At 41.0% G+C, this 16,905-nt stretch overlaps 1 protein-coding gene and 1 long non-coding RNA gene across 19 annotated transcripts in view; one reads left to right on the forward strand and one right to left on the reverse strand.

Annotated features, from left to right (window-relative positions):
- Positions 1 to 16,905, forward strand: part of NCKAP5 (NCK associated protein 5) — a 1,102,730-nt gene that overhangs the window by 409,615 nt on the left and 676,210 nt on the right. The gene's annotated exons all lie outside the window — the stretch shown is intronic.
- LOC309631475 overlaps positions 1 to 16,905 on the reverse strand; it is a 104,158-nt gene that overhangs the window by 19,622 nt on the left and 67,631 nt on the right. The gene's annotated exons all lie outside the window — the stretch shown is intronic.

Genomic DNA, 16,905 nt, shown 5'->3' on the forward strand with positions numbered 1-16,905 from the left:
ACTCCAGTTTACTAACTTATCCCTTCCATAAGCCTGTATCTTAAACCAAGTTGCCCTGAATTTGGAGCATCAAGGAGATGAGAAATCTCAAGCCGATGAAGCTTCTAAGGCCCGAGAAGTTTAGATGAAGTTCAAGGAGCACAGCCAAACAATGGCAGAGCCAGGCTTAAAACCCAGGTATGCTGAGTGTGGACTGAATATGCCAGGTGGAAAATAAAAATTGTCCATCATATTGACATGTTTGTAAGATGCGTCCCTTAGAATAATAAAATAAAGAAGACTGGGGGTGGGGAAGGGGAGCAGAAAGCACAGTAGAAAAGAGGCCTGACTTCCAGTACAATCACAAGAGGTTTGTTGCTTTAGACAGGAGCCTCTGATGGCTCTGACAATTTTAGCTATTCGGTATTTATGATAACAATGCCACTTATGTCTCTCTAATAGACACCTAGGATCACGGGAGACAAATCAGGGTGACATTATTTAATGAACATCTCTTTTCCTTAACCTGAGAGACCCAGTAGAGCTGTGTTCTGCCTGCCGGGGGCCTACTGCCTATCACTTTTAGAGGTGGAATCAATTATATCCGCGATTCCTGAAGCAAAAGAGAAGTCATTAGCCTAAAAAGTACAACCCTTCATTCTACAAATGAGGTATTTCAAGGCCAGAGTGATGGGGAACTTAGTCAAATCTCCCAGCTTATTATTAGCTGCTCTGAAATTAGGATTCCCACCTTGTCACACTGAGTGGTTCTCCCTTTCACTTCAATTCACTAGCCCCATTAATATAAATGAAAGTATTATTTGTGTCTTTTCTCCTAACACATCTTCACTCTGTGGTTTTTTGCATTTTCCTCTACAGTTCACTATGGTGTAAAAACCAGGGGAGGGCATTCACTTTGATTTGAAACATTACTGAGACCATCGTGCCAAAGGGCACAATTATCGTGGAGTTCAATCCTTGTGTTAAAATATGTTTATGTAAACTGTTTGCACTTGGGGGGTTAAAGGAAAGAAGAAAGCTTGGACTTTTGAACCAGCAGATCTGAGTTTGAGTCTCAACTCAGCCACTGACTAGCTGATTGATAGAGCACAAATTACTTTCTTTCTCTGAGCCTGTTTCCTTATCTGAAAGAATGATAATACAATAACTACCTAGCCAGATAACTGTAAGGAATGGAGAAAATATATGTTTTATTGAGTTTAATGCCAGGTACACCCAAGACATTCAGTAATTTGTACCTATCTCTTCCCTGCTTTCTCTTCAAACTAAGAAATAATGGCTATATTAGTAAAAAGAAGTTTCTGACTTCCCAATTCTCTGTGTTGGTTGAAGGCCTACATCTCTTCAATCTTGGAATATCAGATATCTAAGACTATAAAATGGAGAAACTTCTACTTACTTGAGTGCTAACAGATATAATAATCAGCAGTGTCTTCTCAAGAGCAAAGTGCCTTGACAAACACCAAATACTATATAAAGCGTCAAACCTGAAGCCTCACCAGCCATTCATTTTGCTTTAAGAAATTTATATCCCAACTTTCATACTCTGACTAGCATCTAAAATCAATTTTTGGAACTGAAGTAGAAAATAAAATATCAGTTCTAATTACTTCACTTAGCAAAGTAATTCTTAAAGATGGCAATAATTTTCATAATTGGCAATTGATTACAATAGTAATGTGAGAAATGAATAATTATTTAAACTCAGCTTTTAAGGGACCTTTTTACCACAACACAGAATATGCAAAAATAAAAATATGTATGCACAATCAATATATCATTAGGCTAAAATTTTATTTAATTTTTTTATGGCTCCTGTTCTATGCATTTTTATAGAGCAAGTGACAGATTTAAAACAAAGGAGATTTACAGTACAGGTAAAATATATACAGGTTTAAGGGGCTATGTGTAATTGCTTTTCTTTCAGTGACATACTCCAAATGCCAAACTGATTTCCAGTTCTCTCTGTACATGAATTATAATAATTATAATGTTCACAGTGTTTGCTTATCCAACTAAAGTTGGGGAAGAGGTGTACTCTTCCCAGCTAGAGCACCAACTAGTGGTTAATAGGAAGAACTGCTAGCAATTTAGGAGCTAGGATTTGGGTTATATTTCTGTTGGGAGGGATAGTAATCTGTTGGAAGCAAATTTTTTTTGCTTTGGTTAAGAGTGAGAGGGGAAGAAACTCTATCACAGTGATTATAGCTCAGAAAGCAGATTGCCTACATTTGAATCCCAGCTCCACTGAGGTATTCCACAGATAATATGAGTTGGGCAAGTTACTTTACCACCTGGTACCTTGGTTTGGACATCTGTAAAATTAGGATAACACCAATACTTACACCATCAGACCACATGAAACTTAAGGAAGATACTTTATGGAAAACACTTAGCATAATGCATGTCACATAATTAGCACCCAGCACATATTTGCCATTATGATAGAAGGTAGTGAGCGACCACAAGGTAATGAACATGTGTTTGGATTTCTCTACATCTTTGATACACAGCAGAGACCCCATTCAGCCAGGTTTGAAAGGAACTGTTCTCTCCTACCAATATGAAAAGTCTAATATCTGTAAGCTGTTTCCTGCACTCATCAGTGTGAGGAACACCCTAATCCAAGAATTTTGCTAATTACTTTCTGGCAAGGCATCTCGTACTTCACACTTTAATTAGCGTGCCCTGCTAGTTCACCTTTAAGACACACAGCAGCCCTCTTGAAGGGGACAGTTGTGAATGGGGAACAACTTAATAGCAAAGCCAGTTCTCCGTGGCTTTGTCCCCGAAGAGTTTGTACGTGGAGAGTTTCCTTCCTACAACTGAAGGAAATTCTTTTTAGGTACAAATATGGAGATATGATAAAAGGCAGTGTAGAGTGATAGAAGGAGCATGGACTTGTGGGAACTACACAGTCATGGGGTTGAATCTCCACTTTGCCACCTCTGTGACCACCTCTGTGACCTCAGACAAGTCATTCAGCTCTCAAGAGCAATCACTTGTAAAATTGGGGTAGATTCAATAAATGGGAAGATTCAATAAAAATAAGATGATGAGCATAAAGTACCTGTACTGGCATCTGGCACGTGGCGTGCCCTCCACGTCAAATGATTTTAACCCCCGCCACTGAGAGCACTGCTGTGTCAATTCAGTCCCCAAGGGGAGTGGCTAACCCTTACACAGTGCCAACTTTACAAGTTTTAATTTATGTGATTTTCTTAAAACCCATATGAAATAGGAATCATCATTGGCCTTATACCTATTTTACAGATGAGGAAACTGAGGCGCAAAGTGGCTGAGGGACTTGCCCAAGGTCAAAGAACCAGTGAGTTGCAGAGTCAGACTTTGAACCCAAGCAGAGTGACTCCAGCATCCATGCTCATAACCACTGAAATAAACCAACTCTCAAGGGATTGGTGACTGGCTGTCCTCCCCTGCATCTCCTTTGGGTCCCTCCTATAGCACTGGTCACACTGTCTGGTATCTGACTCATATATGCACATGCCTGCCTGCCTGGAAGGCTGCAAGTTTCTTCCTTGCGTCTTTGCCACGTTCAGTTCCTCAAGGCACCCAATGCACTCCCTCACTATGTACGTAAGCAACAAATAGTATAAAAATTGAGGCAAAGAAGATTGTTTAATTTTTTTTTAATTTTTATACAATTTTTTAAAGTTGCTTTCCATTCACTGTTATTACAACATATTGGTTTCATTCCCCGTGTTGTCAATACATCCTTGAGCCTATCTTACACTGAATAGTTTGTACTTTCTACTTCCCACCCCCGTAATGCCCCTCCCCCTTTCCCTCTTCCCACTAGTAACCTAGTTTGTTCTCTATGAGTCTGCTTCCTTTTTGTTATATTCACTAGTTTGTTGTATTTTTTAGATTCCACATATAAGTGATATCATACAGTATTTATCTTTCTCTGTCTTACTTATTTCATTTAGCATAATGCCCTTCAAGTCCATCCATGTTGTTGCAAATGGCATTATTTCATTCTTTTTTATGGCTGTGTAGCATTCCATTGTATATATATAACCACACCTTCTTTATCCATTCATCTGTTGATGGGCACTTAGGTTGATTCTGTGTCTTGGCTATTGTAAATAATGCTGCTATGAACATTGGGGTGCATGTATCTTTTCAAATTAGTGCTTTTCTTTTTCCAGCTATATACCCAGGAGTGGAATTTCTGGGTCCTATGGTAGTTCTAGTTTTAGTTTTTTTGAGACGCCTCCGTACTGTTTTCCACAGTGGCTAAGGCAAAGAAGATTTGAGAAATTTCATCTGACTGGGAATTCTTGTCACATGGTGTTGAGCGATGCAGTCTGATTGACTCTCAGGACTTTTTGAGACAGTTTACGGAAGGTCTTAAAGGAAGATGGGAAGATGCCACCTTGCCATCACTCCTGACTCTGCCGCTAAGTCAATGGTGTTGACAAGGTGACAGTGTGTGGCTAAGATGGAGAGCAGTTGTAGACATGAATGACCACTGAGTACTTCTGTGTGACTTCACTTCCACACTCTATTTCTTGAGTTCCTCAGGGTCGTGGCTTTTCCTAGTTATGGGAAGAAGGGGAGAACATTGACATTCATGGTAAAGCCTTAAGGAAGGGCCAAGGGAGCTTCAAACTCAGGCCGAGTGACTCCAACGCTTGTGCTCTTCCAGCATACCATGCGCCCACCAATGACCTCTTCAAACTCCAGGAGCCAGGTTTTATCTAAAACAGAAAAAATAAATACCTGGACCTACGTGTTATCACCCTCTGCTTTTTCATCTAGAGCAACTCTGAAATGAATTAATCACCTATCACCTATAAAACTCTTGGAGCTGCTGGAATAATTTTTCACTTTCTGAACTAACCCTGGGGAGACTTGAATGTAGAGGCTTTGTGTTCATTCTGCCATTGACTATCAAGGGAAAATTCAGAGAATTTTAGGCTCATAATGAATTCTGCAGAGAGCTGGCAAGGAGTCTCACTGTTGGGTAATAGAAACTCCATTTTTTTGTTTTGTTGTTTTGTCTTAACTAGAATTTTCTCTCAAAGGAGAAACATTTAGAGAAGTGTTGTCAAGTGGTCCACCTCTGTAACGATGGATTCCCTCACGAGACGCTTAGCCCACAGCCCACGCGTCTAACACTGTGCTGGGTATTGACATGCTGTCTAACTTTGAGCAGGTCATGGAACCTCCCCCCTTGGGCCCCCAGGTGAAGTGAGGGAAAGGTTACAGCCTTCCCGCAGAAGTAAATCAGGTAACAGAGTAAAGGAAACACCTATAATTTTGACCCTGGAATTCGAGAGGCCAAGTTTATATGCATGAGTATAAATTTCTGTTTACTTTTTCATTAACCCCATAATCCTTAAAACTTTTTAAAATTATGTACAGTGGAAAAATTTTCCAAAATGTTCAATTCGTAAACATAAACACGCCAATCATTATGTTTTTATATGATGACTGTATGATTATTGCCTAAGGGTCAGTAGTCTAAAAACCCATTCTTTATGTAAGAAGCTAGACTTGGAGATTGGACCACTGAGATGACTGACTTCAGGAAAAGCAGTGAAATGTTGTTTCTTTGGCTGAAATGAGAATATGCTCTTGAGCATTGATTCTTTCTTCTAAGAATGGGGTATTAAAACTGATTCTGGTTAATTCGGTACATCAGTCCTTTGGATTCTGGTTAACAGAGGCTTGGCATATTTATTTAGTTTGGAACGTTTCATTTGGTAGTATTTACAAGGCAATTTTTCTAGCACAGAGAGGCAAAGGTGCATTAAAAAATAACTCAAGCAGAAATGTTATATTGAGCATGTTTTGTCGGGGCACTTGACTCTCGAGCTTAGAAACAGTTCAGATGCCCCCATTAGGTGCAAAGCTCCAAGGTGACACTCTGAAGTTTCCCTGAGGCCATGTGTTTTCTTATCACCCGGAATCTACTTTCTGGACTATTCAGAGACAGCAGAGTTAGACAGGGGTCCATACATGTGACACATACGTGAGCTAAACATAGCTGCCTGCAAAAGGAAGAGATGTAATTCCTGACAGTGTAAATAGCCTCCGCTCCCACTGGCTGGAAACCCATCTGAGAAACAGTCCACCCTCCACTCCAGGACTGCTGTCCTCAAACCAAGTGAGCAGGAAAGGAAAGTCAGTCTGCCGTCTTCCCAGGCATTGTGCGTCGCTTTGTGCGTGGGAATGTGGCGTGTTCCCTGGAGGGGGAGGATCACAGTTACTGCAAGGGCATTCTCTGCTGGCAGCTTTCCACACCCTTAATGGGTACCGCAGGTGACATCAACCTGCAGCCCCGCTGCCGTCCTGAGGGTTCAGCCACTTAAAACCCGGGTTGACTGTTCATGCACTTCAGTGGGAGAACAGTGCCCAAGCTGTCCCCAGGATTTAGTGAGGACACAATAATTGCTTTCCTTTCAACGGCCGGCAATGCATCTGCCACCAGGGAGTATAGCACATGGCTGCTCTCAGTCATCACAGCAGCGGCAGGAGAGAAACGCAGGAGGAAATAGAAAATGTCAAAGAGCTCAGGGTTGGAAATTGCGTTTTGCAGATGCCATTAAGCGCTGCCCGGAGGGAAGATGAAAAAGCTAATTGACAGATTTAGTTATGTTTTGTCGTCTTCGAGTTGCTGAGTAAGTCATCAGGTGATGCTGTTTAATCATTAATGTAAAACTTTCGAGAAATCCATCAATTGATTGCAATTCATTGTTTACCCTCTCCACAAAGGTGTCTTAAATGACTATGCCCTGCCAGCAAGAAAAGGAGGAAGAGGATAAATATTTCTATTCAGCCCAAGAACTGATAAAAGTTAATCTGTACAGCACAAGAATATTAATTATAGTGTAAAAATTTGGGTATCTGTCAAGGACAATTAGGATATCTTTTATATTTTACCTAAAACTATACACACATACACATACATACACACACACTTATGCAAACGTATTCACCCGGGGTTTCTTCATCTGTAAAATAAATATAATAATAGTACATGCCCCGTGGGTATGTGTGTGTGCATGGCTTAAATAAATTGACATCTGTGTATGGTATAGAATATATGCTCCATAATTTTTAGCTTCCGCTAATACTATATGATACAGAGAGTAATACATCAAAATGAAGTTATAATTAAGAGACTTGCAAGTTATTTTTTCTTTTTGTTCATAGATGTGTTATGCCACAAACATGTACTTTTAAAAGGCAGCAAAAAACACATCCTTTTAAAAAAAAAATTATGGATTGATGTGTTTAGTAAGGAAAAAAAAACCTTGTTTTTTTGCCCACATTCCCTTCCAAATTTGGAAAATAATGCCCAGTATTATACTCTGTACTTTTCATGGCATCTTAGCCACTGCCCTCTCAGGTCAAAGGTTAAATGCTCAGGGGTAACTGAAGAACCTTTAAACAATATAGACTCCTCAGACTTGTCCCCAGTCCACACATCAGAAGACCAGAATCTATATTTTAAGAGTCCTCAGGTGATTCACGAAGCTGGACAGAGCAGTGGCCTTGGGTGACCACTCCTTTCCTGCACATTTAGAATACAGTGTGTGGGAAACTGTGTTAGTCTAGGGCTACCATTACAAAGTACCAAGTACCACAGACTGGGTGGCTTTAACAACAGAAATTTATTTTCTCACAGTTCTGGAGGCTAGAAGTCCAAGGTCAAGGTATGGGCAGCGTAGGTTTCATTCTGAGGCCTCTCTCCTTGGCTTGTAGACGGTGGTCTTTCCCCAATGTCTCCTACGTGGTCTTCCCTCTGTGTGCGTGTGTCCTAATCTCCTCTTCTTGTAAGGACACCAGTCGTATTGGATTAGAGCCCACCCTAATGACCTTATTTGACATTAATCACCCCTTTAAAGGCCCTATATTCAAATACAGTCACGTTCTGAGGTACTGGGGGTTAGGACATTTGTCTTCTTTAGTGTTTCCAAAATCCTGGAGCATTCAAGAGTTGCAAAATGCACACAGTCTATTCCAGCATTAGCTCTGATGAATAAATTAATAGAGTAATCACTTACTGTGCCATGGTGCATATATTCTCCCTAATATCTGACCCGAATTTTGACAATTCAGGTGAGTCCGTGTTATGCCCATTGTTCAACTCATCCTCCCTTCCCACTTCTCTCCAAATGCCTTGCCCATCACCCACCTCCATCTTTTGTCAGATTTCTTCTTTTTCTCTTCTTTAAGGCTTGACTCTTCCTTATTAAAGGTGATGGTGTCTTTGGTATCTGCCTCAAGCTCCTCTGCTTGCATCTCTAGCATTTTTCCCTTTTGCTAGGTCAACTGGAAAACTGTGAAGTGTCTGAGGCATATCTGGTACTCCCTCTTCTTTTTATGTGTTGTCCCCAGCCTCCCCTCCCTTGCCCACTGGCCACTTGGCTACCCCTGCTTGCCCCTCGTTCCCCCACGGGCCTGTGGGCTGCAAAGTGGGAGTAGCTAATGAGGCAAGGCAGGGAAACAGAACGAGTCCTGATAGCCCAAGTGTTCCCCTTCTCCTGCTTCTTCGAGAACTTGGTGGAAAGCTTGATGCCACTTTCAGAAAGTTTACAAGAGAAAATCTAAAGATGTGGTACGTGTATATAATGGAATACTACCCAGCCATAGAAAAGAACAAAATAATGCCATTTGCAGGAACATGGATGCAACTAGAGATTATCTTACTAAGTGAAGTAAGTCAGACAGAGAAAAACAAATACCATATGATATCACTTATATGTGGAATCTAAAATATGACACACATGAACCTATCTGTGAAACAAAAACAGAATCGTGGACATAGAGAACAGACTTGTGGTTGCTAAGGGGGAGGCCGTTGGGAGAAGGATGGAGTTGGAGGTAGGGGTTAGCAGATCTAAGCTTTTATATATAGAATGGATGAACAACAAGTTCCTACTGTATAGCACAGGGAACTCTATTCAATATCCTATGATAAACCATAATGGAAAAGAATATGAAAAAAAGAGTATATATATGTACAACTGAATCACTTTGCTGTACAGCAGAAATCAACACAACATTGTAAATCAGCAATACTTCAATAAAATAAATAAATGAATAAAAGAGAAAATTTAATATGTATGTAGGCCACTATATGTGGGTAAAGGAAACAGTTAAAGGAAACTCTAAATGCTTCCTTAGAACTAATTCCTTTTTATTGTCTTACTTTTCTTTCCAATACAAGGTTCATAGTCGCTACAGGGCATTTCCACATAAAGCGTGTATTTAATCATTTGTCCTACGATTACAAACACCCGAGGGGAATAAAATTCTAACATTTTGATTGCTGTAAATTTTTATTTCCAGGAAAGTTCCCAGCATTTAATGATATTTCAGTACTGCTCATCTGAGTCAAAAAATGCAAGTTCATTTTAAATTAAACATGAGGCATGCATCTAGTCTATTCTTCAAATAAAACATATATATTTTTCCATTTGTATACGGATCTGTAGATCTCACTGGTTGGGCTGGTTGCTTTCACTCCTTATTACCAACACATCATAACTGAGTTCACAGCATCTGACTTTGTCACCGTGTTTCTATTATGTGTTCATTATTTAATGCTCTTAAATATTTAAAACTTTGGCTGTCAAAGTATGTCAAGTCCTGTCCAGACTGTGGAGACTCCAGGAGCTATATCTGGTGGCAAAAGAAGTCAGAAAGTGTTAACCACTTTCAACTTACCTGTAGTTCTGTCTCTGTCATTGAGTCTCAATTTTTTTTTCTCTTTAAATAAAGTTTTAAATATCTTGATTCACATAAGAGCTCAGCTGCTCTGTTTCAAACAAGATAGAGAAAAATCTCCATCTATGTCCAGCTTCTGTGTATTGTTGTTACCTCCATTCTCCCAAGACTCCTTTCTCTATTTTCTACCTGAAACTGATACAATGAGAGAGGATGTTCAGTGAATTTGAAACTCAGTCCAGAATTTGCAATTTTCAGGACCTCCTATACATCAACACGGAAAGATTAAGGTAGTCTGCCCAGCAGGGGGAGGCAGCATGTTGGAATGGGAAGAATACAGCTTTAGAGGTAGAAAGACATTGGTTCAAATCTTGGTTCTACCAAGTAGGTACCCTTGGACCACATGGGGGCAGGTGGAGAGCAGGTTGATGATCGTTGATGGAGCTCTGAGGATGCGGACAGTACCTGGTTCAGGTCTACATCAGAGTTTTTCAGCCTCGACCCTTGACGCTTTGAGTTGGATAATTCTTTGTTGTGGGGACTTCCCTGAATGACGAGGATGCTTAGACGCTTCCCTGGATTCTACCCACCAGCTGCCGGTGCTGCCACCTCTCCCCTCCCAGGTCTGAGACCGAAACTGTCTCCCGGGGTACAAAGTCACCCCCCAGCGAGAACTACTGGTCTACTCGTTCACTTTTGGTCCTTGCACACCTTTAGGTGTGCATATCCCTAGTGTCTTATTAAGAATCCAAAGCTATAGAAGGAAAAATACTTAAGGGCTTTTCAAGGGCCCTAAGAATTTGAGGCAATTGGATTAAATATATTACCAGTTTATGAATGATCTAGAAAACTGTATAACAAATGCTATTTCCCTAGATCCTAGAGAAAGGGGGTTATCATTCCTATCCGTTTCTTCCATGATAACACTGTCTTGCGTTCTGTGAGTCCTCCAAAAAATTTACTCAGACCAATCAGTCTGTTAGGTCTATAACCTGCAGAACAACCAGGGTCAAGAATCTACATTTTGTTTTTGAAACACTAAGAACATTAAACAGCAATGCCACTGGGTCGTAACTATTAACACCGCTTTGCCAATAATTGGGATTTAAATACTTCAGAGGTCTTTTCTCACCTAGCGATATGGAGAGAAGGTAAAGAAACAATGTCAGGTGCTAAAGATGCAGTATTTATTTGGTAGCAAGCCTTCAGGTAGCATAAAGGGAAAAAGAAATAGCCGAATGGGGAGTACGTGTGTTTCCATCTGCCGAGGCCCCAGTTCAGGCAGGATGAGAGCGCGCGAGCAGCGGAAGGCATAGCCTGGAACTCGAAATTCGATTCCCAGTGTTTCTCATTTTTGCCTGTCCTTAAGAATCACGTGGGTTGCCTGGTAAATACCCAAGTCTCTTTTCTGGAGATTCTGATTCAGAAGGTTTGAGATTATACCCAGAAATGATATTTTTAGGAAGCTCCCCAGGTGAATTTTATGATCAAGTAGGATTAGGAAACACTGAGGTCTAAACCCTCGCTGCTTAGAATGTGGTCCACAGGCCGACAGCAGCAGCAACGTCCCCGGGCCAGCAGCAATGTCCCCGGGCCAGCAGCAGAATCTGTACGCCAGCAGTAGCAGCACCTTGGGAGTTTGTTAGAATCAGATTCTGAATCCACAGGTGTGAGGTGGGGCCTGGGATTCTGCATGTCTAACCAGCACCCAGGAGGTGCTGAGGCTTTAGGTCTGCGCCCTCCGCTTTGAGCATCAAGGATCCTGGCGACATTTAGTCAGGAAACAGGAAGAAGAATGAGTCATCACTAAATCCTGCTCTGTGGGTGATGGCATGGCTCATAGGTCATCAAAGATGGGGTAGAGGTCCCTGAAGACGGGGTGCGGAATGATAGGATTCTGCACTTTAATAACCGTAATGTCCAGGATTCCGGGTTTCCATAAAGTATTTCAAATGAAGAGCTAGAAGATGTCTCCAAGGGAAGGTGGAACTGTTGTCTGCTATTTCAATGCCCCGTTTTTATCAGGTCTTTGGCAGGTTTTCTTGTACTTTCACCAATGGTATCCTAAGTAGCAGCTCTTTGTCTGGCAGAAATGCTGAGCAGTTCATCCCTGAAGTGGTCCATCCTCCGGAACAAGTGAAGGAACAGAGCCGCGTGGTTATAGGACTTATCTATCCCTTGTAACTGCTGGGAGGCAGCATCGTTACCGGACCCGTAGTGACATCCATTGGATGGTTTCGCCTTTAACTGATTCCGGCACACACCATCAGCAGCTTTTTATTGATGAAGTTAGGTAAAAGTGAACATTTCAGCCATATTGAAGAGGGAAAAGGTAGCCAAAAGGAACGTGTGTTGGGCCCAGGGGGTGGTGATGGCTCCAACCAATGCAGAAGCTGGTAGCCTCAAGGCTGGGAGAGAAGAGGAGATGCCATTCACGCTTTAGTTCCAGCAAAACCTCATTGGCTGTGGTTGGGTCCAGTGCCTATCCGTGAATTAATCAGCATCTCCAGGGAATGTGATTGCCGCGTGCCTTTCATTCAGGTCACAGGCTCCACCCTGGGAGCACGGATAGAGGAGGAGTGAGTCCCCAAAGAAGGGGGCTACATGCTCCAAAGTCACAAATGTCCACTGCGCGCACCCACCAATAACTTTGAGCAATGCAATGCACCGTAATCCGGTAGAGAGTGGTGCTGTAGAAACTACGGATGTGAGCGCTTAGGGAAGGCTGGGGCTGAAGTTATAAAAATGAGTTATAGTATATACAAATCTCTCAGGAAACATCATTCTCAAAGGCCGTATACTAAAAGGAAAGCCAAGAGATGGTAGAAGTGTACCTTATTGTCAGGCTTATGTGGACACTCAGGGATTGTATAAATGCCATCTTTGCAAGCTGTAGTGGTCTGATTTTCATACTGTATTCGGACCCATCCTTTCCCGAAGGTCGAAGCACCTGCTTTGGAGACACAAAATCCTGGCTCCAGTTTCCCTGATTCTCCCTCAATAGCTGGGTGTAGTTGGGAAAGGAGCTTAACATGGTAAAGCTATAGTTCCTCTTTTATAAAGTGAGATAACACTGCTTCCTCCATCCCTCCATCTCTCCCAGGTAGCTGTAAAGATTATATATGGCAGTGATGCAGGGATTCCGTCTATTTTTATCACCATTATATCCAATAGCTCCTAGCACTACATACAGCAGATATTCAACAGAGTTTGTTGAGTGAATAAATAAATGAATTCTAAAAGTACTTGGCATACACTAGGTGCTTTAAAATATGCATTTTCTTGTTTTCTTACTTGATTACAACTGATGCTCAGGTGTGACTCTATAACTAATTCCCTTCATTTGGCTAAAATTGGGCCTTCTTTGTGAAGCCCAGGTGAAATCTTTGAAGAAGTTCTGGGAATTTCTCTTTGCGCCTTGGTGTCAGAGGCGCATCTCTAGGCCACACAGCCAGGAAGCTACAGCAGGGCTGCAAGTTTCCAGAAGTCTTTCGGACAGTTTGGTCTGACTCAGCTGGCTGTGAAACAGACCTTCCTACTTCTGACAAAATCCTTTAAAATATTTTTTAGTGTCATTCCAAGTAAATATTTTTCAAAAATTTTCCGTGAGTCAGTTTTGCTGTCACAAATAAGCTCAGAGAAACTGAAATGCCATTCAGGCCTCTACACTTTCAAAGTACGGGGTTTCTTGTTCCCTTGGCCTGTCCCTGGAGGTGGATTAATCTGCTGGCCCAGGAGGCCTGGTTGATTCCTCACCCACTTCTGATTTGTACGGGGATAGGTAAGTTAAACTTAATGCAGTCTAGCCTTCAAACTTCGGTTGGACCTTGGAAACCTAATGGGGGTCAGGGGATATAGGTGAGGGCAGGTATTTTTAGAAGCCAAACCTGGAAATCAAGATTTCCTTCTGAAGCTCAGGATCTATCTCACACAGTGAGGGTGATTTAGTGCCACTTCCAGAAAAATCTCTGGGAATTTCTTTGGGCGTCATTTCAAATTGCTGGTGGCAGGCCTGGATAGGACCAACAGTTGTCACAGTGAGAAGCTGAGATCTGAGATTGACTGAAGGTTTCAGTCTTGTAGGAAAGCATTAGGAATGTTTGTTGTTGTTATTGTTTTTATTTATTTATTTTTCTCTAAATATCCTACAATGCACAGGACAGACCAGAACCAATGATCTGACCCAGAATGTCAATCGTGCCAATACTGGAGAACGCTGAGTTAAAAAATATCTATATTTTGAATATTTAGAGCTGTGTTCAGATTTTTCCCTAAAATGTTGTAACACTTCTCATCTGCCAAAAAATTCAGAGAGTACTCCTTTGCTACTAGTTTGAAATTCTCACCCCAAAATATGCAGACCATTTTTTTTCTTTTCTTTTCTTTTTCTTTTTCCTTTTTTTTAAATTTTTATTTTATATTGGAGCATAGTTGATCAAAAGTATTATGTTAGTTTCAGGTATACAGCATAGTGATTCAGCTATACATATACAAGTATCGATTCTTTTTCAAATTCTTTTCCCCCTTAGGTTATTACAGAATATTGAGCAGAGTTCCTTGTGCTATACAGTAGGTCCTTGTTGGTTATCTATTTTATTCAATAAATATAGCAGTGTGTACATGTCAATCCCAAACTCCCAGTCTATCCCTCCCCCTCCCACCCTTCCCCCCTGGTAACCATAAGTTCGTTCTCTAAGTGTGTGAGTCTATTTCTGTTTTGTAAATAAGTTCATTTGCATTATATTTTAGAGTCCACATATAAGTAAGGGATATTATATGATATTTGTCTTCCTCTGTCTGACTTACTTCGCTTAGTAGGATCATCTCCAGGTCCTTCCATGTTGCTGCAAATGGCATTATTTCATTCTTTTTAATGGCTGAGTAATATTCCATTGTATGTATGTTCCGCATCTTCTCATTATTATTTTGAAGCATGTGTCTACGGAGCCTTAGTCCCCTAAACATGTGACTCAGGCTGGGACACTGATTACAGTGGATGTGCCTCTGTCACATTCCCCAGACAACTGTGCTGATGCTGCCCATTTATTTTGCTGCCAACCCTGCAACCCCCCCCCCCCCACCATGTGCCACGAAGTGAGGTGGCACTTGGAAATGTGTGCCTCATTAGGGGCACAGGTGGCACCCGTGAGAGCTCGTACACACTGTGCAGGGCAGGGATTCTGGTTCTAATCGGGTCACTCGCTGTGTTAGGAGTCAGCTATACACTTTGTATGTAATCATCCTCCCCTTCTCTTTAACCCAAACTCTCCCTTCCTCAGCCTGGTCTCGATCTGATCCTTGCTTACTTAAGCTTCTCCAGCAAACGACGGGGAGGAAAACTACAAAATGCTGAAATAGGAGAGAGATGCTTGCAGCTGGAACAAAATTGTGAGAAAAGGAAGTGAGATACGATACCTGGATTGTCTGTGTTTCAATGGTCTGTGTAGCTGATGCTTGCTGAGTCCTTCCTTTGGGCCAGATATTAGTTTAATAATGTTTACGTGCTTTTTCTGATTTATTTTTCCTGGTTTCACATGATCACCAAAATGGAGTTACAGAGAATCGTCAAGGACCCATAAATTATGTAATTTATTTTTTTTTTTACTAAATCATTTCCCCTACTTTTACCCAAACTGGGGACTATTTGAAAACATACTGGTAATAAACATTCAACAAATGTTTATGAGTGAGTGGATGGACGATGGTGGATAAATGAAGGCTTATTTGCAGCTGGTCTAGGTGTAGGAACATCAGTTAAATCTTTCTTTCCATACTCAGAATTGTGAAGGTCTTGGAGCCTGAATCTAAGATCTAGTCCAGTGGTTCTCAAAGTGCGGTCCCAGCCCAGCAGCATCAGCGTCACCTGGGAACTTGTTAGAGATGCACATGTTCAGGGCTCTTGTCCCAGGTCTGCTGAATCAGGAACTCTGCGGTGGGACCCAGCCATCTGTGTTTTAACAAGCTCTCCAGCTCATTCTGATGCCTGCTGAAGTTTGCTAACCTCTTATCTGCCCCACCTCCTTATAACTAGGGATGCAGAGACGCAGAGGAATCAAGGTCTACATAGCTGATAAATATCCCAGCCTCTGATCCCAGGGCAGATTCTGACATGCAGTTTTAAGAGGAATATTTTGAATGGGCAGTGAAAACTTCTGGACAGAAAAGTAATTTTTCCCCTTTCATTTTGGTGATTTAAACTAACACTTTGTTTTTGAATACCCACTCAAATATAGTTACTTGAGCTGTATGACTTTCTCATCAGTAAAATGGAGATAGAAGTACTTATTTTATTGATATGTTATAAACAACGATTAAACTTTATGACATGTTATTGAAAATAAAGCATTATATAAAATGTGATTTTTATAAATTATTATCCCACAAGCTTAGTCTTTCTGTATTTTTAACATCTTTATTGGAGTATAATTGCTTTACAATGGTGTGTTAGTTTCTGCTGTATAACAAAGTGAATCAGCTATATGTATACATATATCCCCATACCCCCTCCCTCTTGCATCTCCCTCCCACCCTCCCTATCCCACCCCTCTAGGTGGTCACAAAGCAGCGAGCTGATCTCCCTGTGCTCAGTCTTAAATAAGTCTTGATCTTACGTGCCGCTGGATCTCAATCACAAAATGAAACCCTTTTGTTGTAAAATATGTCTGTGTAATTAATTGTATGTAATGTTCCTACATCTATGCTGTGTCCCATTCTCAGAGGCTAATGGTCATGTCTGTGGCAGAACAGCATTTGTATAGTGACTACTGAAATATTTGTTGATTTAACTACTGGTATTTTTGTAGATTAGGACTATTCCTGTTTAATCAAATCTATTGACTTTCTGCTGAACAAGTCTAGTGTATGTAAAATAGACTTTACAAACATGATTAATTGAGGGATGATATTCACTTTACAAAATGATTCTATTCAATGTATAAACATTAGATACACATGCAATTTTTACGGAAACATACTTTTTGTGTAAAGTAAATGCACAGCCACAATTTAAGATTTAGCTAATTAAGTTTAATATTGAGCTAAGACAAGACATAGTTAAAGTTGAGAAGGTAGCACTGTTAAATGGGAGTGAATTAAATAACTAGTGCTTTGGAATTGGACTTGATCTTGTTCTTGTCCTGGTTTGGTTTTGTTTTGTTTTTCTAGGCGAAGTGGGATAGAGGGTAAAAGGGTCAAACACAT

Source organism: Balaenoptera borealis, assembly GCF_965194805.1.
Source record: "Balaenoptera borealis genome assembly, chromosome: 6".
In the NCBI taxonomy this organism is placed as follows: domain Eukaryota; kingdom Metazoa; phylum Chordata; class Mammalia; order Artiodactyla; family Balaenopteridae; genus Balaenoptera; species Balaenoptera borealis.